The 25561-nt window shown below is 35.3% G+C and overlaps 1 protein-coding gene and 1 long non-coding RNA gene across 7 annotated transcripts in view; both read right to left on the bottom strand.

Moving 5' to 3' along the window:
• LOC117163442 (neurotrimin) overlaps positions 1 to 25561 on the bottom strand; it is a 298534-nt gene that overhangs the window by 99745 nt on the left and 173228 nt on the right. The window lies entirely within an intron of this gene.
• LOC143303144 (uncharacterized) lies at positions 14 to 25561 on the bottom strand. Its single transcript, XR_013059159.1, has 8 exons — positions 25457 to 25561; positions 22249 to 22360; positions 22129 to 22180; positions 21568 to 21688; positions 20345 to 20449; positions 6983 to 7321; positions 116 to 161; positions 14 to 26 (listed from the first exon to the last, which is right to left on the bottom strand). It is a non-coding gene; the product is annotated as an uncharacterized LOC143303144 (long non-coding RNA).

Here is a 25561-nt window from a genome sequence, read left to right as displayed (position 1 = left end):
GAACATTTACAGACGATGAAGTAAAGCTGAAATAATCAAGATTTCATTAAAATCTTTAGGAACTGTTATACGATTTGAAACTTATCGTCGTTTAGACAAATATTTGAACACTTACCATGCAAAACTTGTACCTTTATCCAGTATGTGGCATACGAAACATTCTGGAATTTCATTAATACAATACTACAATGAAACACGACTATTATGATTCTATTAGTATTTGAAATCGATTCAATAAAAATTTCATCTTTACTATCATCTTGTTACGTCTCTCCATCACTTATTGCTTTAAACAATTTCTGCGCTTGTAGTAGTAACTTTTTAATAGTATTTGTTCTTACTCAACTTCAAATTTCGATTCAGATTATCGACAAAGTTCTCTAAGTTACGGAGTTGCACACGGTTGTAGGGATTAAACACATATGACTTGAATTCATCATCTTTCTTTCGTAACTCTCACGATCAATTAATAATTTGCTTGATAATTTAAACCAATTATCGCATCTTACTTAAAAACAAGAAGCATCCTGATATCTATGAATAGAAATGTATGTATAGGTTTATATGTACGTACGTAGATACAGTTTGCATACAAGTACCTAGACGTAGGATAGTATAAAGAGGAGAAGCAAAAAGAGATGAAGAGATAAAAGAAAAAAGGAGAGGAGGGAAGGAAATAGAAAGATATCGTTCAATAAGTATGAGTGGGTGCACTGCACCAACCTGAAAACGAAGTTTGCTAGACTGAAGCTTGCCAAACGCTAGTCGAGAGAGGGCAAATACGGTTTTCGGCTTGGTACTGATGGACAAAGGATTTTCTCTGGGACATGACGTGAGATTTTTCAAAGATAACATTTTCCTGGGCTTTCCTTCGGTATGTCTGCATAAGGATAACGTTGAAAGCTACGTAATTAAATGATAAGGTAATTTCCAGGAATACGACCATTCTGTTTGCTACGTTTCTGTGTTGTAATCTTACTTATTTAAATGGCACCATTTGAATATTTGTGATTCTTATGTTCAAACTCGAGCTTTCATATTCATTATAGTTCACCGCAGCCTTCTTCTGAAAAGCAGATTGATCTTCAACTAACCGGGTCTTCGCGTCAGAAGCGAAAAATGAAAATAGAAATTGCCTAGTTCTTTTCCAACAAACCTCAGCAATTTCTAGTCTTCCCTCGAAAAATTTTTTCTCAAAATCATAAATTCCAATTTTTCTTAAAAACAGAAACTTCTTTTCTTAATTATTGCTTTACGCGTATGTCTTTATATTTCTGTTAAATGTCAGCGATGACACAAATTTTTTAAGAAATTTTTAATCGCTAAGTAAGTTCGACAGAGAGCATGTTTCCATGGGTCATTTATTTCAAAATTTTCTAAGTTGCGTTTAGCTCACCAGGGACGAAATTCCGTTATTGTTATATTACATTCCCGGATTTTTTCAGTTAATATATACGAATAAATTTTGTTTTTTAACATCGTGCTTATGAAAGGAAATATTTTTTTAACACTATTTCTTGTATTTACTCTATTAATTTTATATAGGTTGAAGAAATTTAAGTATAATATATTATATATAATTATTATACCAATAAATTTTTGGGACCTTGAGGAAGTAATACATAAATTATCTCGTTTACGTTTTTAATAACATGACGTTCCTTAACATTTGAACTATTAACTCTTAATGTGCATCTAGATACATTGTACTCAGATTAAATCAGTATAATGAAAATAAATTAATATAATCAACAATCGCAGTGCAAAGAATATTAAAGCCACCAGAAAGCTAAATTAAATTCCACTTCCTCGTAGTTTCTCGTAGTTTTTCTTCCTTATAAGAATAAAAAATATGTTAGGATTAGACCAACCGAAGGAAATCGACAAACGCATGTTAAACACGCAGACAACCACGTTTCCATGGCGATTAGACTAGTTCTCTAATAACAAGCTTGTGGAGTTCGCGTATGCACGCTTAAATCCACTGGAAGTGTTCGTGAAACGTTTATCCGCGTGCTGCGAGTGAAATGTGTACGTTTGTAATTATTCGAAGCAGGATGATCAGTTTAACTTGACATTCAACTCGAAGAAGATCCAAAGCCAGGAAAAGTAGCTTTCCCAACGGGAAGTGCGTCCTTGCGCTAGCGTATCACCGCGAACCGTTGCGCTCCCTAAAGTTTGATTAAACACTTCCAGTAGCCGACAGTATTACTGAATGGTAGTCAATCGTCGTGGAAAAGTCCCTTTTCGAAAGTGTACAATACCTTAACTACTTGACAAGTTAGGAGATTGCGATACCACGCTTCGCGTGTATGATCATTTCGCCGGCATTGTGCACGAGACTAGCCTCGGGCCACGGAATAAACTCGCTTCAAGATACTTGAGAGGCAAGTGTTTCGTGGTACGTGTGCACCATGGCGTGGCAAAGTTTGCGCCGAGTCCGGGAACCGCAGGTCGTAAGGACAAATCCGTTTTCGAGTTTCGTTGGATTACTAGCGAACAAGGAATTTCCTAGATCACCAATACGATCTCGAGGTCAGGGGACCCTCTACCGAATGCCTGTAGCCCTACATACACGTATATGTATAACCCTGATACCGACTCTCCCCCTATACGTGTATATATTTCTCATAGGAAGGGTTAGCAACGCCACAAATCAATGGTGTCCAAAGTTTAACGTGGCCCAAGGCGTGTTACACGCGGCAGCGTGTAATTAACCTTTAACCTGTGCACCGACAACGACTTTATAACATCCTGGAGTGTACATCCGGCGATGCCAAGCCACGTACTCCTCCAGTCCGCTATGCCACAACGCTGCAGACTAATTACAACCAACTGGAGACAGAGAATGAGAGCCGTGTGCCACGAAGAGCGACGATGCAAGAGTGAACACCATACGGGATTAGAAACCGTGATGGCATTAGGAGTATCGAGCAAACAGCTGCTCCTTGCACCAATCAAGACTCACATCTGGACCTGTTTCCTGAACGATCAAGATATGGATAAACACATATGTCTACCCCATAGCTGCAAGTGGTCTGGACATAGGACAATTTCACAACGATCGCAGGTATTCCGACTACCATGGACGACAGACCTGGACAATTCCTAGCCAATTTCTGGCGATCGCTTCGATCCTCGAACGTGCTATTCCGCCCCGAAACGCACCGTTTCGCGAGTACTTTCGTTGATCGGATCGTACCGTTTGGTCAGAATGACTCGATCTCACGTCTAGCGACCCGTTTTAATTTCGACGGATCTCTGGAGTGCCGTGCAAACGGCAACGTTTCACGCGGAACGCGATAAAATGGCAAACGGTTCGCTGGGAATAGCGAGGTCGTAGGTGATGTTAGAGCGGCTAAAATACGAACACGCGAATTTTTAATCAATTGAAAGATAGATATGCAGATATATATCTTGTTTGTCGCGCGAGTAACTTGATCCTATCGCCACTTAACTAATTATGCAATTCTTCTTTTAAATTTTCGGCGTAATATGTTAGATTCTTTGTAAGCTTTATTATTTTCTTTATTGTAAGTTCGACTATGGAAAGTTTAATGAAATTAAAGAAAAGCATTAATGAATTGGGATTTTATTCATAAAGAATGAAAGAAGACGAAACTATGGCACTGCATTTTCAAGCTTATTCAGTAAAGAGCAATTACTAAAATATTTTAACGAGTAAAAAATATATATAGAAATGTATGTGAGATACATTTTTCCATGGTTTCATTATAGATATATTCATTACGTATCTCATTGTTTTAGTGAAATATTTTTAATACATAGTGATTTTAATACTAAACCACTAGCTATGTGTTATAAAGAAACCTCGCTATATGTCAAATTATGAACACAATGATTATCCTAAATAAGCTGAATGCTTTCTATTTTTCTCAATGCTTCCTAATTATCGAACCAAACCTAATCAAATAAGTTGCTCACTCTTACAAGAAACACTCCTAAGCTATCGAAATTTGTATTCGCTCTTTAAACCATCTCTACCCGTCTAACAGAATTCAAAAACCAATCGCGCTAAAATTTTCAATCTCTCCAAACAACAGTCTGGCTAGCATAAAAGCGTCCGAATAATAGAGAAAGCGGCGGCAATCCTTGTCACTTGGATTTAATGCTGACTGTAAAACGGCAGACACTCTTCTCTTTGCTAAAAGGGAATCGCGTTAGGAGAAAATCCCTTGAACGTCTCTTTGGGAGCATAAGTCGAATGGAGCGAAGAGCGCATTCCTTAAACCGAAAGTTTATCAGGGAATTTGAACGGTGGTCAGGTGGTTGCCGCCCTTGCCATGGTCCTTGCTTTATCCATGGTTTGGCCCGGATGAAAGAGGGGTGCAAAATATTCGAGCAATTTGGTGACACTGCCAAGCGTCCGGTCGGCTCTTTTTATCCCTGGTGTTAGCTGGCTTAGTTTTATCGTGGCCGCATTATCCTTCCTTTCCCCTGTTCTATTCCGTTCCCTCGTCCATGCTGGTGTTTTCATCCCGCGATCTTTCTCCCTCTATCTACGTTCTCCATTCGACTATCCTTTCTCATACCAACCCAAGCGAACCAGCTACATTCTGGCTCTTACCTATTCTGGATTAATGCCAGTGGTCTTTCCGGCTGCGAATTTTCCCTCCCATCCCTTCCGAAGTCGACGTTGTGCTACACTACCGTTCATAAGTATTTGGGCACTCTCAAATTATTGCAAGTGTATAATATATACTTCGAATGAAACTCTTTAATCGAATTTTTTCTCCTGACTTTATCTCAGGTAATCGTATACGGTTAATAGATGTTAAGGAAAATAATAATTAATATGGAGATAGAGAAATAACTAATACGAATAGTTTGTATCTCTTACAGCCAAGTAATTTTCAAATTCAATACATTCATGTATATATAATTATCTTTTTATTCGACTTTGGCTTTGAACACACACGTATTGGTCCACCCTCTCTACAATTTTAAAAATATTCCTTCTGATAATTCTAAAATATTCAAAGCATTATATTGTTGCTCGTCTTAATAGAGAACTGACATTATACAATTTTTCTTTACAATTGCACTTCTTTCATATTAAATAAGATCATCAAATAACTTATAATTAAAAAAAAAACTCAATATGTAATTTTAATTTTAAACCAAACTTCTAACTATTGTTGACGGATGTTCACTAATACTAGTAACTCCCGATTAGTAAAATTTCACTAATAATATTTGTCTCATTTTGCAATAAGACCCTGGTGTCCAAATACTTGCAGAAGGTAGTGTACCTACCCTTTCAGCGCGACTCCACTTCAACGTTCCCTCTCTATCAAACGTTTGATCTCTTCAACCGTCTCTTTCTCCGTTCGAGAAATTGCTTCTCTCTTTCTCTTTGATGATCCGAGTCTCTCTCGTTCGTTGGTAACCCCTTCTGTTTTCTGGTTCACGACAGATTCGTTGGTGTACAAACGTAGAGGGATGCAAACGCTCGCAGTCGTCTACGACGAAGAATCACGAAGTGGAGCGTTGCTGGTGCGGCTGCTGCGTGTATATTCGTCGTGCTCGGTTTACCCTTCTAAGTCGAATCCCCGAGCTCAGAGCTCGTCGCCTCCGGAACACCTCGGGGGAACGTTACAGGTTGCCGGAGCACACACTTATCACGATGGTGCATTCAAACGCCACCCTTGGTGCACGCGAACGCGCACGAATACGTGTATAGAAATAGTTTACGGGGACAGGCGTAATTGAATCGTTCTTTCCCTGCTGTTATGTTCTCTCGCTGATCAAAGGCGTGGCATCGCTGACATACTTGTGTTCACCCGTAAGATCCGGGCAAAGTGTCATAGTGTTTAATGCTTTTCATTCCTTAAACGGAATTCTCTCGAGCGATTGTCTGGCAATTTCTTTATCTTTGTTGTATCTTCTCCCTCGGGTGGGTAAAAGTAGTGAAGATAGAAACGATCGTTGCAAGTCTAAATATTGGTACTTAAATTTGTTTGGAGAGATATTAGTTTGCACAAGGTTTAATACTATGAGTGCTTATATGTGTAAACTCTATCTTACATCACGGACGATCTCTTCGAAGTCAAATTGAAGTTAATTGGTTTGTGTTTCTTGTTAATTTGTCTATTTTACTTTATTTTGTCGCATTTACGATCTTTTCCGTAAATACGTCGTCGTTCGGTGATGTTTTACCTTTAACACTCTAATTTTTCATTATTTTTATATCACCGAAATGTTGTACACAATTTATACTCAGAAAGTTAAAATAATATTGAAATTGAATCAGAGCTAAATTTGAACTTCAATCCTGTGATTTATCTGTCTTAAACTTAATCCATTATTGAGAATGTGATTTGATACTGTAACGTAAGAGATCAATAACGGTATGTGAGACATTATTAATGCAGAAACATATGAACTAGCTGTTTGGTGGTTTCATAATTCCCAGAAAATGATTAATATTCATCCACACATGATGGAGGATATGTATTAATTTAAATCTCGGATACTATATGAATTATAATATTATATCAATTGTACTTTGACTGGATATAGTATTAGATAATATTATAATTGTCTAAATTTATTCATTTCATCCACGTTTCTCTTTTGAAACTAGCAATAGTATAAATATACTGTTTTATATTATAAAAGAATTACACCTTCCTACAAAATTTATTATGCAATAAAAACAAGATCGATTGTTTTCTATTCGTTTCACTAGCACTGTGAAGAAGCAATCGCAATAGTAAAGCTTTCGTAACTATTTGCATATAAAAAAGTAAATTATATAACAAGTAAAATATGAATGAGTTTATGTCGCATACGAAACAAATAGAATTAACGGAACAACAGTAGAGCACGCTATTATTTCTCCGCTGCGAAAAATCACACGGTAATATCACGTTCTAGGGTCACGTAACGCTATAGAACTGAAGAAAAATTCAGGAGATTTTAGTTTCGACAGTTAAGAGTTACAAACCGTTGGCAATACCTTCGACATGCAATGTATATACGTGTTCGTAAGTAGATTGTAGCCCCTGGTACAAATGGATCGATGTTCCTATTCGCAATCGAATCTGAAACCTGCTGTTTCTCTGAATGTCGGGTGCGACCGCTTTATCTCTTTAAGTTGTGCATCGGGTGTATTCTCTCTGAACGCACGTCAGGACTGATTTAAAGAGACAAATCCCTGCAGTATCACTAAATTTGTAGTCTCCGTTTACTTCGACAGACTCGTCTTAATTGGCCCCAGTGATCTTTATCAGACACTCCAGCGGCGTTCAAGTAGGAGGTTGATCTTGCACTTGCTCTTGGTTAAAAAGATACCGATCTACGGAAAACGTGAGACATTAGAACTTGAACTAGACATTAGGGAGAGTTAAAGCTATTATGCATTGTTCCACTCTTAGAAATTTTTATCTTTCATCATAGTTCAAAATGCTACAAGGAATGATTACAATAACAAAATAAATACTACACCACTCCGCAAGGATGTATACAATTAATACAAGCATATCTTCCACTCGGAATCGTTAAGTTTCGCCATATAAAATTTATTCACAAATATAAACAAATAAAATAAACACATAATTCAGGAATATATTAGCGAGATATTTAACGAAGACAGACTTAATTAATAATATCCTATAACATCGTTTCCTATCTATGACCATTTTAAACATAATCTCTAATCCCATTTACACACCACATCCGTTATGATAAAATTCCAACTTAATGAAAAGCGCAACGCAAAGTATCCATCGTTCAACACACCTGATAATCGCTAAGATGACAGACATTCGATCAGTGTTAAACGACAAAGGTACGAATCCGTCGAACACACAAGACTGGAAGAAGCTTCGTGTACAATGAAGCACAATTGTGTCCTTCTCATCTCCGAAAGACCCTTCGATAGGTGTACGTCGTAAAATACGTTGATCCGTGGAACAAAAATTCCTGAGGGAGGGAGACGACAACGGCATTCATTGTAAACTTCTCTGTCGTAGTACGGCCGGGTGGTATAGAATCCGCGGCTAAATCCCGGCGGGTCGGCGCGCGTTTATGTCTCGAAAGCTTTTTTTAGTATCCACCTATATGGAGGAGCGTGTGCCGACAGGCACTTTATTTCCTTGATTTCCCGCACTTTTCATTCGGCCCGGGATGGGGATAACGGCCGTTACGGCACCGACGTGCCGCGTGGAACACGAACCGATCCATTCACATGCTCTGCTCGTGCGTTCTCGCATCGTGCAGTCTTTTCTAAAGATCGAGTAAATTGTTAAGTGCGCCAGCAGTCGGCCTGAATGCGTTTCTATGCGAGGGGAAAACTGAACGCGCCATGCCGTCCCGAATTACGATGTTTAGCTGGTAGCGGCCAAAGAAAAAGAGTGCACGCGTGAAAAACTCGCTGCCGAAAATGAACGAGGGAATGGGTTAACGCTCTCTTGGAAACAGCCTGGTGAAACGTCGTGATAAATAATACCTCGAGAAAATCGTCCGTTTCGTTCCAACTTTATTTTTCGTGAACCAAAACGTTCGTTGAAACGTTAGCTTCCTTTAGTTCGTGTTTAGCAAGATCCTGATTTGGTTTCGTACCAAGGGTGGAGGATTCGTCGGGGCGTTTAACGGGTTGAACATAGTCGTGAATATATTTGATATATCGAGTGAAAAGCTGGCGTAGTTTGTGAACTGTTAGAAGTATTCGGAATAATGAGCGGTCTCAAGTAGTTGGTTTTAATTTGAATGCGTTTTGCGAAATTTTGGAGCTTTCGGACTTTTCTTGAGAGAACTGATCTTATTACCGAGCGCTAATAAATTTTCTTGCGTAATAATGCCATACTTGGTGATGGAATATTATTCGGAATATCTGTTTTTACAAGACTTGTTTATTACAAGATTTATAAATGAATCTTATAATGAATTGTGAATTTGTAACGATTGTTTTGCAAGTGAAATCTATAATACACAACTTGTCATTTGATAATCTTCTAATATCTATCTATTTAATATTTTAGATTTGTATATGAAATATCAGCTGCTCAAGAAGTTCATGCGACGCACTTAAAATAAATCACCTAATTTTGATAAACGAAAACTGGAAAAATTCGAGATTCGTTTCAGCTTCAAGAATTAACTAATTACTAAAGAATATTCATTTCAAAAAGTAAAAAGAAAAATAATTGGGTCATTCCATATGAAAGAGTTAAAATTTCAAATAAAATTTCCAAGACTCGAAAAAAATGTGCATTAAGAAATATTCCGAGTAGATTTTCATGTACAAATTCACATCAACTAAAAGTCCTTCATATAACCTAACGAGTCTCTTTCTCTGTGGAAATGTACAAACCGACAATTGGCTGTACTAATTAAGGAATGATACAACGCGAAACTATGGATATAACAGTGGATAGAGGCAATACTGCAGAAATTATTACAGGGTAATCACCTACGCACAACAGAGGACCTCTAATTACAACGGCCATTGTTGGACTTTCGAAGTCATTGCGAGGAATGGCGGGTCGAGCGATTCCTAAGCGTTTTTGCCGCCTCGTAAATCCCTGCTCGTGAAATATTCCGGCTATAATTGGCTGTAACTTTTTTTATATATGGTCACCGAATTATATCAGGGATCATGGAAATTATTCCCAACGGACCTCGTGCGCGTTATGCAATTCAGTCGACAAAGGATGAAGGAGAGAAAGAGAGCTGGTTCTCCCTCCATGCAACTGCGACTACAAACACCAATTCACCTACGAGGACCATTACATTAGAATACATAGAATCGCGGGAAATTACCTGCTAACACGCATACGCGAAACTTTGCACGAAACTCTAACGAGATTCAAAATCTCTCTGTAGAGCATTTCACTTGTGTTATTCGTTTAAAATATTAATAATTGGCGTATGTATGAAATAATTAATTTTTCAGATACGATGAGTACAAAAGAAGAACATGAGAGAAAGAAATATATGTTTGTTGCTCCATCTACTGTACGGAAATCGAACAGATCAGCTTGAAACTGTTAGAACCATGAATGAAGAAAGGAGAAGAAAGTACAGGGAAACATATATAAAAATATGAAGTCCAAGAATATGGCAGCATTGCCATATACCTGCCACGAAATAATTTTTCAACCAACACATAATTTAGAAGTTATTCAGACAGATACGAGTTAGAAAGTTCAGCCAGTACGATCACGCAATACATGTACGATAGATATTTCTTTATTTGAAGGCTTTTTTAGAACATGTACAAGGTATATTATCACATACTAAAAGTCAATTATTTCGTAGATTTCGTTTACTTTTCGTTGCGGGACGAAATTTTAATTTAGAGAGACCGTTTACCTTCGTTAGTAGTGAATTTCTCCTAGAGAAAAACGACTGGCATAGCAGCTGCATGATATTGAAGTGAAAGATATAGAATTCTTTAGTAGCTCTATGTTAGAAGAAACTGAGCGAGGTTTCGCTTGAATTCCCCGCTTAAAAGTTAAATGCGTAATTAGACAGCGTGTTTCAATTACCTAGCTAGTCCTGCTGTTTTAACCACTGCTGCCACTTACTTAAAGTGACGTGTATGGTGGAAAAATATTTTTCGAGCTTTTCATTTTTACGCACAAGTAGAATTATTTGAACTCCTTTAAGTAGGATCATTTTCCAATTAGCGCAGAAATATGATTTCTACCTCTCACAATTTAACTACTTCTCTAATTTATTCTCTACTGACTCTAGTTTTATCTTTTCCTATTTTGATATTTTAATTTAACGATGAGAATCTTTGTAGTTGATTGTAGTTGCTTAAAGTTTTGTCTTTCATTAACGAAACATTTTTTAAATAAAATGTACATACTTTGACAAACACAAACATTTGTTTAAAGTATGATACCTGCGAAAGTTTTCCATTTCCATGAATGGCTTTCTATTATAAAGTTCGCACAGATGCAGTATTGTCTGTCTATTCTATATTTTATTTTTCGATCTGAACAATATACGCGTCACAGCAATCATTATATTTGCCTTGAAGAAAGAGTATGGATAGTCTTCCTCGATGCTTCGTATATTATCGGAAATTTCTTATAAAGAACTAATTTTATATAAAATTTAGAAAAACTTTTAGTCGTAAAAGTCTCCATAATTAACTCCATAAATTTGAAGTGTTATAAAGACTATATAATTAGACACAGCAATATATTTTGGCATCAAATTATGTATTACGTGAACACAGACACGTATTTCATGCATACGAACGTTTCGTCATACATTATTCTCTTTGACAGGATACATATATATTTATAACTATACACGTACACATACAGTTGTGAATAAATTTTCTGAATAAAAATGTTTCCTACAGGTTTGTTTCGTCAACTACATGAAATACATACTACGCCAGGCGTAGGTAATCGATGAGTTCTAAGAAAAGTAGTATCGTCACGCTAGTGGTTACTTCATAATGCACAAATTTAAATAAAATATAAAATAAGATGCAAAATAATGAAATAATTCAAAGAAAATCATTTATATAATCCAATCCATAAACCGTTATATTACTTATACTATCGTTTTTATTTACGTTCAAGTATAAATAAAGCTTTTATTTCTACTTATAACCATTTAAATTTGAATTTACTTAAATCATCATTTTCAAAATATTATATTTAAATAATACTCGGCTCTCTGATTCTAAAATATAATGGATTTTGTAATCACGAAGTAATAACAGAAGTGCATTCATTGATCGGTGCGCGCCTGCTTGAAAGACTTCATTCCAGAGAGTAGCTCATTTAAATATTCGAGTGCCCAGATTTCTTGACATGATACTAGAAGGGAGCAGATCCGAGCGATTTACAATCCTGTTTCCCTATCCCAAGGGATAAAGCAGTCAATCCCCTCTCCGGTTAAAAAAATGACACATAAACCCTTTACAATCAAATATAAGTAGAACGATTTATAAACTTCGCCGTAATCGTGTTAAACGTTTATGAAATCTCAATCTTTAATGCACGATATACATCCGTCGTTTGCTGTTCAATTCCTGTTAACTTCCATCTATGAAACTTCTCGAGAATTAATACATGATACCGTCTGCATATCGAGTTTACATGACTTCATTTCAATTGATGCTTGTCTATAGTGCTAGTTTCAGATTACTTAGTTTCGGAAGTCAAGTTGCGTAAGTTTTCATTGAAACATTCAAATTACATGACTTTGCACTAGAATCAAGCTGCGTTCAAACGAATTTCCACTCGAACAAATCTGTAACTGTAGTAATATGTGTCTGGTTAAAGATTTGATTGTTCGTGCGATTGTGTAATGGGTGAAGTTTCATGTCGTGCAATATTGTATGACAGACAAGGAGAAAGCTTTGTCTTGGAAGAAAGCTTTTTACAATACTAAATATTTACTAGTATTTAACATCACTGAAGTTAAATTTCGTGAGTTTGTAACATACGAGCTTCTCGAAAATAAAGCTGACTAACTTCGCTTTTTCTAAGTTTCTCAATTTTATTATCTAGACATGTGATCGATATTGAACTCCTCAAAGAAACAAATTCTTTACTTCCATAAGTTTCTTTATTGCGAGAAAATAACTTTTTAATTATAATAGTAAAGAAGCCTATCAGTATGAGTTTGTAGTAGTTTTAATGATTAGTAGCACGATTTGGATTTTTAGGAAACAAATTCAAATCTCATATTGATTCGAAATTGATCGAAAACCAACGTCTGACGAAACGAACATATATTTCTGTATTGTATAACGAAAAATTGAAATAATGTTGCAGCAGTGGCACGAAATATCTCGTCGAGGAAGTGACAGATTTTTCTTCAATTGTTCATGGTATAATCCATTCTCTGCGACACAATACTCCGTGATTTGAGGGACATTTCCGTTCTTCGCTGACGTTCCTAAATGATTCCGTCCTTGTTCGTTCACGTATTTATCAACTTTCAATGATAAACAAATATAACATTATACGATAACGTAGCGTTTATGTCGATAAAAGAAGAAAAAGAACTCCTTTTACTTCCAGACAATAGCAATATGTAGTAACATCATGGAACTTCAAGAAACAATACGTTAAAAAATCTAAATGCGTTTCAGGTTGAAGAATTCGTTAAAGAAACAATAATATCACGTATGCTTTTCCTCCAATTATAAACAATGATTTCATTGTTCAAGTTCTTTACAATTGAAAATACTCAAATGCCGAAGCTTTTAAAACTTTCTACTACATTGTGGAAGTGAAATAAAAATTCAAATTACTCTCACAAACGAGTATTCTATAGTTGGACGTTAAATCGAAAATTCAAATGTGTTTTCTTTTATTTGGAACACTTTGATCAGGACCGAAATGACGAAACTTAAAGCTCGAATCAATTTTGCTTCGAGGATACTTCCGTTCCACGATCGAATATGTCGTTTGTCTTCCCAGCGTGATTAACTTACGCGTAAGTGAAAAATGGAAGTGGAACGCCATAATTCACGTTGATTCCCCATATTTGAATTTTAAATTCGTCTGGCTGTATTCGCGGTAAATATAGAGCCAAATGTAGACGAGGAGCGCTTATGGTGGTAAATTACTTATCTGAGATACGTCATCGAAGATTGCATTTGCTCTGGCGAAGTAACGCGTTTTCGTATTTCCATCTGCGTGAGTCAAGTATCGAATAAACATTTATGTTCCTTTTCTCCTCGCACCGACGAGTCAACACCCACGGATGCAAACTTTTACCCGATATTTCATCGTGTAAAATTTCAATTTTCGGTCAACCCAACGGGTTCGTACGCTTCTTGAATAATGAAATTTCTTTGAATCGATGGTAATCATATTTATATAACTCATCATTTTTTAGTTTAAAATTATGACGTCGAATCTCACTCATTAAGAACTCCTGAAAGTTCGTATAATAGATAGTCAATCTTGCTACGATCTTTGAATTTTTAAAAAGGTTCTAGAATCTTGAAGAAAATTCTTGCTTGTAAGTTACATTGATCATTCGAAGATCAATCACATTTTAGTCGCAATCGCTCTTCTACATACATATGCAAATGCGATCTTATGAAAATCATCTATCGTCATAAATTACCACCATAACAATGGACTCGAGTATATTAACACCACATTAATTACGGATTGGGTGAACTTCTGAATCAGGTTAAATATTACACATTGGAACAAACTTACTCGAAAATATTATTTAGAATCTACGCTGCATTACATTAAGAAGAAATATATGAAGCTATTATTAGAATTCAAGAGAAATAAATAGTTTACCGTAAAAATAAAAATTGAACATAAAACTAAATTAATTAGAACATTCGTATAAGAAATTAATACTTTCCCCTATAATCCTAAATATCGTAGCCTAAGAATATAAGAATATAATCAATTGTAATTGAAATTTGTCCAATAATGTATAATTTACAATATACCGCGAGAAACAATCTCTCGTAGAGATTTAAATTCCCTGTATCCTGTTTCAAAAATTTGTCCGCAAGTCTCGACACGTATAATCATCACTTTACCCCTTTATCCTCCACCCAATTCCTATACCCTACATCCAGTATACTGGAAACATCAGAATATTCTTTGGGTACGGAGAATTTCTATTTTTCATAAACAAACAGTGAGAACCAGTTCTGTACACACCTTCGCATGGCTCTTTTTTGGTCGGACGTAGTGTGAACGGAGTCGAGTGGTGGCCGCAGAGCACGATGGCGCGTTCATTCGAACAGATAAATTTTCAGCGTGGCCAGGGATACACACGAGGACGGCTTCGTTTTGTGGAGCGTAATTGCCGCAACCGAAATCGATGAATATTTCAGCATATACTGTGTAGCGTGCTTGCACTTCCACGCCTGACGGTATTCGCGCACACGTGCCGTGTCCTCTCATTCCCTCCTCGTCATTTCCCATCCTCTCTAACTCTCGTTGCCTCTTCAGTTTCCTCTATTAGTCTCTACCCCACCACCTATCCCTATCTCTTCCTCTCTCTCCTACAGGTTCTACTCCCGTTCCCCACCACCATCACCACCGAGACTACGAATATGTTTATTCATGCAGTTATTTATTAGTTCGGGCAATTAGCATTAATTAGCGCAATCTGGCACCGGGTACCATCCCCCAGCTCCGATTCTCGGTACACCGCGACGGATATAATAGCGTTGTGCGGTCGCGATGTTTTAGAGGAAGCGGAACGACGACAGGGCTCGTTGCATCGTCGTGTCGCGGCTCGTGCATTTTGCCTTTCGCTTACGCGTGTGCACACCTTGGACAAGCTTCGGCCACGTTCTTTGTGCAATTAGGCAGTCGTCGTTTTGCGGATTACCCGCAAGCGTTTTAGCGCGTGCAACGGCGAATGTACACTATGGTTAATGTTACGTTCGTTTATGTATGGATTAGTGTTTTTGCTCGGAATTGGGCCAGTAGGTGATATGCGGCTTGAAATTCTGCTTTGTTTTTGACATTGACGCGAACCATGCGTGGTTTCGTGGTATTTGCGTCCAACTGAAGAAAATATGATTTTAAATTGATTGTGCACTCTGCAATTTAGGAAAATTGGAGAATTAGATCGTAATAGGATTTTCGATAAGGCCCCTTAAGAAACAATAGTTTACTCGTTCCAAAAATTGTCGAAGTCAAATTTGATAGTTACAGCTGTATACACAGAAGTGTCAGGAGTGACTTCCAGATTTATTAAACTACTTTCTAATCTGGTGATTTCTAATCTGCTGTAGATTAATCCCTTAAAAACTATTGTTATTTATTATTATGTATAATTTATAAAAAAATATAGGAAAAAATATGTAAATGTTGCAAACAAATTTTGAAGCCATTATAAGAGATTTTTATTATAAAAAAATATTTCGTGAGATTTGATCTCATAAACTTTTCTATTTCAAATCTATGATTGTAGATACAACTTCAACTACTAGTCTTCCTTTTATACGGATAGCAAATATTCCTCTGCAGTACAATCCTATTGAGTGAAAGGAGAAGGGCCAAAAGCTTGAAAAGCTGTCAAGATACAAGTGAAAACTGAAAGTCACCATTCCTGATCCTCTCAAGTCGTATCGGTTGAACCTTTCGAAATATTAGCATAAACCCGATAAAGGTTTCTAATGTTACGAGGGAGTAAATTTCCTCGACTATTAATGGTTCTCCTCGCTTTTCTTTGGCCAGTATACGTTAGTCGATAACTGAGTAATATGTGAATCGCGAATTGAGTAAATGATCGCATCTTTTATTTAAAGAAGGGAAGATAATTCATTGGTAAATTCTCTCATCTTGAAAAAAGAGATAACGAAAGGTTCTAACTTACACTGATACATCTGTTCAATATATTTCAAATTTACTATTGAATTCATATTCAATTCTAATTATTCCAATTTATATCTTTTTTGTAAATCAATTGTGTAGATAGTTATATTGCACTATCCGGATGAATATGTGTAGTACAGTTTCAATTACTAAGAAAGTATAATTTGAAAAATGAAATTGATGACAACAATTCATTATTATTTACTTATATCCGAACGTTTATAACTATATAAAGAGAAGCTATACTTGCTCGACAACATTGCAGGTTTTACTCTGAATGAAAAGGTGGTGAAGTGGAAGTAGGTTTTCAATTAATATCACATTTGCCAACATTTTCAAACATGTTTATAAGTATTTGCAATTACGTTAATTTCTTATTCCCCAATCTGCGTTCAGTTATAAAGGACAATGTGTATGGATACGAAAATGTCTAAGAAAAATTACATGAACGAAAATATTGTTGCTAACACAATAGAAAGATTTTGTTTAGATCGAAAAGCTTTGTCGAGAAAACTATATGGATTTCTAGCAAATCCGAATAAATATATGATACAGACACTCCGATTAAACACTATAATATAAGTGAGAAACAGGTCGGCCAGTTGGAGTCTGTTGCAGTCAGTTAGAGTACGTGATAGTTTGTTAAAGACTCCGTTCAAGTTGTTCAAGTTGTTCAAATTAGTTAAAGTTGTGCAAGTTGTTAAAATCGATTGTGGTTGTTAGTTAAATCTTTAGTTGTATTGCAGTCTATTTTGATGAGTACACGATAAATATCCTCTTATCTGAAATAATTTCCTTCAATTACAATCTAACTAATATTTTCTTATATACTTCCAAAATTCAATTACTTTTATAAGTAGAATTGATTAAAATTTTGATTAGGTGATAAAAAATTACTGTATGAGACATTTTCGCAATAAAATATTTACATGGGGATCTGTTACATATAATGAAACGATATATAAAATAAATATAAATATTTAAATTCGTAGACTATATGACAAAATATTAAAAGTATGTGCCAATATTTTTCCATTTATGATATTGCAGATCGCACTAAACCTACCTGTCAGCGTACGATATGTATTCCTTTTCTCTGAAATAGCCGTTCCATCGGAAAGGGATCGCTGACCGATCGCACGCGCAGTCAAGCACATTGTGAAATCGGTTCCACCGTCAACGGGATTCGTCTAATAGAAGAAACGGAGGGGTTCGGAGAGCAAATCCGCCACATCAAACGGATCAAGTAGCTAGGTCGCGAGCCAATCTCCAATTATCGTCAACGGTGCAATCGGAGAAGTCTCCTTGACTCATGGCAAACGCGAGTAGCGTCCTTTAATCGGTTATCAAGCAGCCGGCCGCTCGTAAAGTTGACCCGGAAGTAGGATCGGGTCAGGTCAACGATCGCTCGGTGAGAACTCACCGATCGAAATTTTCTCCGCGGGAAGAAAGCCTGCGCGCCCAGAATAATAGGCGTATCGATCACCCTAGGTCGATATGTAATTTACGAACGATTAAACGTGAATCGCGCGTCGATTGAACCGCGTCGATTAAGCTCGAATTTTAGAACGTTCTCGTGAACCGCGACCACGATGCATCACTGTGAAGTCGTGTCTACGTTCATTTTTAATTATTGGTTACGAATAAAAATAAATTTAAGCAACTATTTTACGATAAAAAAAGTTTGGAATACAATTATAACGCACAATGGCCAAAATTGTAAAAACTCGAATCGAGTTCATGGCGTTATGGCTGTTCATTATAAAGAAAGATTTTAGGGTTATTTTTGATAGTAGAATTTGATTCTGATATTATGTCTTACTAGGAGGAGGTACTTTCCTCTCAAAGTACTCTCATATGACAAGTGCGCGTCTGTCGTTTAGCGATATCAAGAAAAAAGCCTGAAATGTAATTTAATCGATATGAATGACGATAATGTATGGACGTTACGACGCTGTGTGCCAGAAGTAATACTTCATCCCTTAATCTGTGATGAAATTCTGTTCAAGTATTTGGAAATTCTATAATATTGATTTTACCATGAGCTCGTCTATTTGTTATTCTATTTTGTTTCGTTCAAATATCATAAGTTAATTTTCTATTACTGTACTTCAGCACAAAGCTCAGCTTATCAACTAGCCAATAAGCGAAGTTACGTGGCATTAATTTTAAAAACTATTCAATTTGTTATTTCATCATAAATTCCTCTACCCCCAGAAAAAAATTGTTGCAACGCAGTGAATATTCCAGATCGAAAGTTTGCACAAAGTTTTCTTTAGAAACATGCTTGAAAGATGGTCAAAGGAAACCTTTCTAGCAATAATGCTAAATAGATGCTGTAGTCAATTTGCAGGAGTTCTATAGAATAACGTAATTTGTCAGTACGTTCGCGACTGATTATTTTATCGAGGTTCTAGTGCAGATAATCACAAGCTTTTACTATTAAAACAAAAATAATTTGGAGAGTACGAATCTAATCGAAGAATTTAACACATTTGGTGTTAAGTATTATACTTTGTGTCTATTATTACTATAATTAATCCTCCGTATGTGTTTGGACTGAAAACTTGACATTTAAATAATTGAAATAAATACGAGAAATATTCTTTTCCTCAGAATGATAACAATTCTGCTGGTCTAATTTCAGTCATAAGAGAAAGTAATACATCAGTGACCGCTAATGTGTTAGCAGAATTCAATCAAGATTTTAATTAGCAGTAAGTAGAGCATAGCTTCTAATATGTTACATAAGTGCAACAGCCTGATCAATACTTTTCTGGTGGTTACGAGGCAGTTCTTAGAACCACTTTCCAAAGTATATATCTCACTATACCAAGAAGAGGATAATTATTTTCTTATTATTAGTATTTATTCTTCAACTACATGTATTAAAATAAAAATTCAGTAATTTATATTAATGAATGAAAGAATCTGTATAGAATCTGTAACGCCTATAAAGGATGATAAAATATTGAAAGAAGAAAACCTGTACTATGTATAGCCTTTAGAAAAATGTGGAGAAATAGGAGTCTATATCACATATGAAGGTTAGCAAAACACGAGGAACATGTCTATACATAACCAGTAAATTATACCTTGCTATCCGCTCTACTATGTACCTACATACCTACATATATATAGGTTTAGGATCAAGAGTTGCAGTGTCACGCGAATGGCACTGGTCGTGAGAATAAATAATTTCAACCGCATAATCACAAACCATATATAATCTCTGTATTGCATGTACGAGTAAATAATTTGCTGTTAGAATGCTGATGAAATACAATAGCCGAAAATAATAAGAACATTATATAGCGACTTGATCCACACAAGTCTACTGTGATATTTTGATATTAAAACAAAAATTAATTCAATTCACTCTATACGTCACCTCTCTCTAACCCATCATTTATCTATCCTAACACTTTTCATCCCTTTCGCTATCTATTTCATCATTACTTTACGCTTCTCCAACGAGGATTTCCCTCATAGCCACAGGTTTAGTACAGCGAATAAACGAATAGACGAACGAATAAAGCGTTGTGTCCCAACGAGACTTTGAGTCATGCATGGGAACGCTGGCGGAAAGGTAATCGCTCGAACGTATCCCCCGAACGTTCCGAAGGTACGCAGGGACATTCGCCGAGTTTTATTACTCCTGTTTTTGTCAAGTCCCGGAGGGGACTGGGTCGTCGTTTCTTTCTCTTAGCAGTGATATTTTACCATGGTCAGAAGAGACTCGTCTCTTAAGCGTTCTGAACCCGTTGGCCGGATTCGTTTGGCGAAGGAGCGAGAGGAAGGAATAGAGAAAGAGAGAGTACGGGATAGTTACCCGCACTGCAGAATTGCCACTTTCCGCTTTCACCCGCCCCCCGCCATTTTACTCCCCTAATCCCAACGCCATAAATTAACCGGGACGGAAGTTCGATACGTTAGTCGCATTTGTCCACCGTACACCGAAATAAAGAGGAGCTCGCGTAATAATGCTCGTCTGCTATTCCCTACGCTCGATTATGCTAATGCGCGCTTACCTGACGCACCGAACGATCGAGTGTTCCGCGAATGTTTCGGGAAATTACTTCTCGCTACTTGCCTCCTGTTTCGTCTCGTTTCCAGGTGCTGGAGCTGATATCACTCTAAACGAAAAGGAATATAGGGGTATAATTGACTGATTGTGAAATTATGGGTAATGGAATTTGGTAGGAATGTGTATATGGATGGCTTGGAAGTCAATCAGTAAAATCAATTTTCACCATTTATACCCTTTATCGTTATCAAAACTTTCAATCGACCAAGAATTTTGGCATTATAATAAATCCACTAATTAAGTTATTATAATATAATTATTTAACTATTAATCAAAATTCTAACAACGAAAAAGTATTTACACAGCGTGGAAGACTAACCTACGCGGATTAACTTTTGAGCCTTCCATAAAGATTGGTTCGAAATTTGGGATACAAATGAGGTTATGGAGATTCTATGGCTCGAAATAAGATAAAGATCAAGAATAATGAAATTGCGTTGGAGGCTTCATTTTCGAAAAAAAGCAATTTGAAAATTTCTAAAGATACGTGAATCTGTTTTATTTTTGACTGAACAGGAAAGACAGTCGACGAGAATTTATTTTGTGTGCAAGAAAGAAATAAAAATCGTAAAATAAAATTTTATCGTTTAAGGTCACCAGCAGTATTTGTCTTTAATTAAAAAGTGAGAATTATATGTACACTATATCTTATGAATCTTAGCGAACATCCATCATCTTTATCAATGTTTTTCGAGCTTATGTCATTCGTTTTAAAAATGCTGTATGTTATAAATATTAAGATTGATACACCTTAGTTTAGATAAAAAATAAATGGGAAAATTGTACTAAAAAGGGAAACATATAAATCTAAAGTGAATTTGTAATTGATTAGTTACCCGATATTAATTTCTACACTTACTTGTTCTACGTCTATATTCCCTTGAATTCCCTTATGAATGGAAAGAAGGATTATATTCATGATTAAATAAGAAGGAATTTTCAATTCTAAGAGTGTTTCCAGACTCTCAATATATATTGTCAATATTTTAAGGGTCTCAACTAAAATGATCAATATGTACTGTTAATATAATAATGTCAATATTATACAATAACGTCGAGAATCTTGAACTATTTAGAATATGTATGTATTTATATAGAATATAGGTGAACAGAAGGAGGTTTCAGAGAAGATATTTATTGAAGATAAAATAAAAAAATCGAACTAACCTTAATTTATCTGAACTGTGGTTATCGTAAAAATAAAGTCGTAACACGCAATTTCGCTTTGATTCAAGATTAACGTTATGGTTACAATGGATGCGTAATCTGATATGATTCTGGCGAACGCCTAAAAACAATGAAATATGTAGATTCGTATAACAGGTTATATTAGATGCATTTTAATCTGCAAATGTTTCAACTTCTAGCTTGAGACACACTAGTAACAATTCTGTGTTTTTTAAACAAACCATATCGTTATTTTTAGGAATTTTATTCCTTTCTTTTACTAGCTACATATCACAAAATCTTAAAATTAAAATATGTCAGGTACCGTCACTAATACTGTTTTGTGTTATTTGAGTCAGATCACGAACAAGATAATAAACGATATGCTACGATAATAATTAAATATTGACCACAATTAACGCACAAAAGAGTGCTAAATTATCTCAATCTGAAGAATTATCATCAGATTATAAAACTAAAAACACAGGATTCTTTCTGGCAATTAACGTAACCTACTTTGCTACAGAAATATCATATATATGTACCTATATACATACTTACACATCTATTTATTTGTTTCTGCAATAAAAACACGCTTTAGTCGATTCTGAAACTGAAAATAGACACTATAATACTGTACAAATCATAACTCAATACAGAAAATTCATATTCGTTTCTTACGCCTTACGCGAATGTTTCCAACAGCTTTGGTCGTTACGCACGCCACTAGCGCCGGAAGTAATGTAAAACGCAGTTCAGAAGTCGCTCGACACTACGCTAGTCAGCACAGTAGCTGGGTATGTACAATAGCACAATTAGATAAACACGAAACAGAACTGGGTGTTGTGGAGGGGCGGGGTGTTGTGGAAGGGCGAGGCGGGACGGGGGGGGGGATGAAAGCCTCGTCGGATGGTTTCGTGTTGGTGCGATAGGTATGGATGAAAATTTCGTTGCTACCCGCCTAAATGAAATTTGTGCTGTGTTGTACAATCTCTAATTTAGTCGAGTCAAATATTCGCTGTATCCTGAATACCACTACGCGGATTTGAAGGAAATATACATTTATGAAAGAATTCTACCGTGTAAAACTTCAAGCATCTCTATTATACATAACCTACTTTGGTAAGTAGATATTAAATTCTTATTTCGTAGATCATATACGTATAAATGACGTTAACTTTGAAAATCGACTTTGGATTCTTATTATACAGGTTATTCTGTAAATTATGACTAGAAATATTTTTATAGTGCAGTCATCGTCGAAATATATGTTTAAATTTTTATTGTATAACTAGTAAATAATAGTGGTAGCAAGATTTTATTAAACTATATTGGAATTTTTATTGTAAGCAATGCTCGCTTATAACAATTTTAATTTTGGAGATGCATTTTTAATTAAATAATAAAAACTCATTCTTTTCTTGATAAGCTTAGTGTCATTTAATGTTAAAAAAGTAATATGTACTTCACATTTGTTTTAAGAACAGATCCCTATTTTGAGCTGTAATAAATTCAATCAATCTTGATATTGAGTGGAACTTATTACTCTTTTTCTGGATGATATATGAGTGGATAATACTGGTTTATTTATAGTAAATAGTATTTAAAAAACAACGAAATAAAATATGAAAATAATGAAATATAGATAAGAATCATAAATTAAAATATGTTACTTTTACAAATTAATTCAAGAGAAAATCCTGTATGGATATATTATGTAATATTTATGGAAGCACACAAAAATAGCCTTCCACGTCTCAATAACATTGTATTAATAAATAATTCTGAAGGTATTAATAAAATAAAAGTATCACGCAATCATTTTCAATTTCAATGCAGTTGTAGTTTGATCGTGACATCGTGCGGTTCAATTCTATCGTATCGATTATACAGCTACGGTAGCTAATATTAGCCCTGTCACTGCGGCAGTAACTACCTGAAAAGTGAGGAAGCGATACAACAATTACTTTGTGTATATACACAATAAGTAGTGAGAGTTGTTTCAATTACTTTATTTATAAAGATCCGTAATTTCTTTGTTCCCAAAACTGCAAAATTTTTTAGTAAAATTTCATTCATAAGATTTCGTTAATAAATAATCTAGATTTCCTAAGATTTTGTTTGTAATATTTAAAAGTTCTTAATACTGTAAAACAAGTGTGAAGCATACTATGAAGAAATTTACAATTCCTAATATATAGTGAAAAATATCATTAGCTAAATACAGTCGTGTCGGTAGAGTACAGAATTCAAACATCCATAATACTATAAAATGTTATTTCTAACGATTGCTTATGATAAAATTAATTCTTGTACATTAATTTACATTAATCGCGAATTTTATATCTTCGCCAAATTCATTTGTGAATATTTCCAAATATATTTCTCTCTACGTTTATTCTCTTATATAAATCACAGTATGAAAAGAATTTAATAGCAAATAAAGAAGTTAACCTCGGTAGACTCGGAAGTTTTCAGCAATAATAACATGATACTATATAATTTTATACGGTAAAGAGAGAAACCTAAGGTAGAACTACGGTTGAAAGGAAGAGTTAAAATAGAATCATCGAAACGTACAAGTGGAATTACTTTGCTTTCAGACCGTTTTACAATTTTTTCTTCTTATTTCTCATCCTTTGTATTTACCGAGTAAACTCTTAACGTTTGATGTGTAGTCTATTTCACGAGTGGAACTAAAATATATCCGTGATATGGAATAGTAAATGTCGATCGTGTGATTTATCGTCAAAGCGTTCGAGCTCTTGCTAGAGACTTATCTTTGGCACGCACTCCACCTCGTCTCAACGTTCATTTCATATTCGATATCGATCCTTTTCGATGAGCGATCGAACGAAGCAGCTTTGCCTTTGCGGACTTTTTCTTATTTATCGTAACGCGAGCGAAAATTAAAAAGCACTTTCCCTTGAAGGAAACACAAATTCACGGTACCTTTTACTACTCGAAGCAGAGTATCTGCGAACATGTCAGCTCTGAAGTGGAAAAAATATTTATAGCTTCAGAAAATATTAGAGGAAAAATGAGAATATTATAACGTTGTAGTCAGTATCGCTAATTAAATAAATTTTCGCTGATTGAATGTTGATGATCTTGATTGATCTCGATGATTAAAATTCCGCTATTCAACGTTTGTATGCAGAAATTAGTATTTTATTATTATCAAGAGTCATTTTTCCTCCTTTAATAACTACTCCTTTCATTCATAATTTTGAACTTCCCTGCACAATTTCGTTATACTGATAACATTTGACCACATGATTTTTACGACTTATGACAGTTGAACAGTAAAGCAAGGTTTCAAAATTTTTCCAATATTCATTAAAATTTGTGAAGTTTTAGCATATCAAAGTCGAGAAGCTTGGAAGTGTCAGTAATACACGAGTCTCTGCTTCTTATTCAGTACAACTTCGGAAATTATCTTCTTACATGGCATTCATATTCTAATCTTTTCTAGCAGCATATTTTTCAAGAAACGATGAATATGATGAATAGAGTATGAATTTTCTCACTTATAGGAAATTTAAAAATACGAAAACTAATAGGGTGTACGTAATATACAAAAACATAGAAAATATTTTAAGTATTCGATACAATATGCAGTAACATTAGTAAATATAGCACATATTTAAGCTCAATTTCTTTAATGTTCGTACATCCATAATATAAATATTAATTAACAGTTTCTAAACCATTTTTGGAATTTTGTATTTTTCACATTTTAGATTAAAAAATAACGAATATTTATATCAGTTGTAATTATAGATCATGAAGAGTATTTAATAATTTCAAATTAAAATTTGGAAACTTCTATTCATGGTATTTATGAACTGAAACTCTTGGTAGAAAAATGTAAAATAGAAACACGTACATGAAATACCTGTTGTTACGTCACGAGGCTTACCACAGGCTGTATTTCTAACCGTCGCTCGCGGTTCTACAGTGTCGCAGGCAGATCGTCTTATCTGCCCGACGG

The sequence above is a fragment of the Bombus vancouverensis genome, chromosome 9 (assembly GCF_051014615.1).
Source record: "Bombus vancouverensis nearcticus chromosome 9, iyBomVanc1_principal, whole genome shotgun sequence".
NCBI lineage: Eukaryota > Metazoa > Arthropoda > Insecta > Hymenoptera > Apidae > Bombus > Bombus vancouverensis.
The sequence above is the reverse complement of the archived record's forward strand: the minus strand, read 5'-3'. Positions and strand labels throughout refer to the sequence as shown.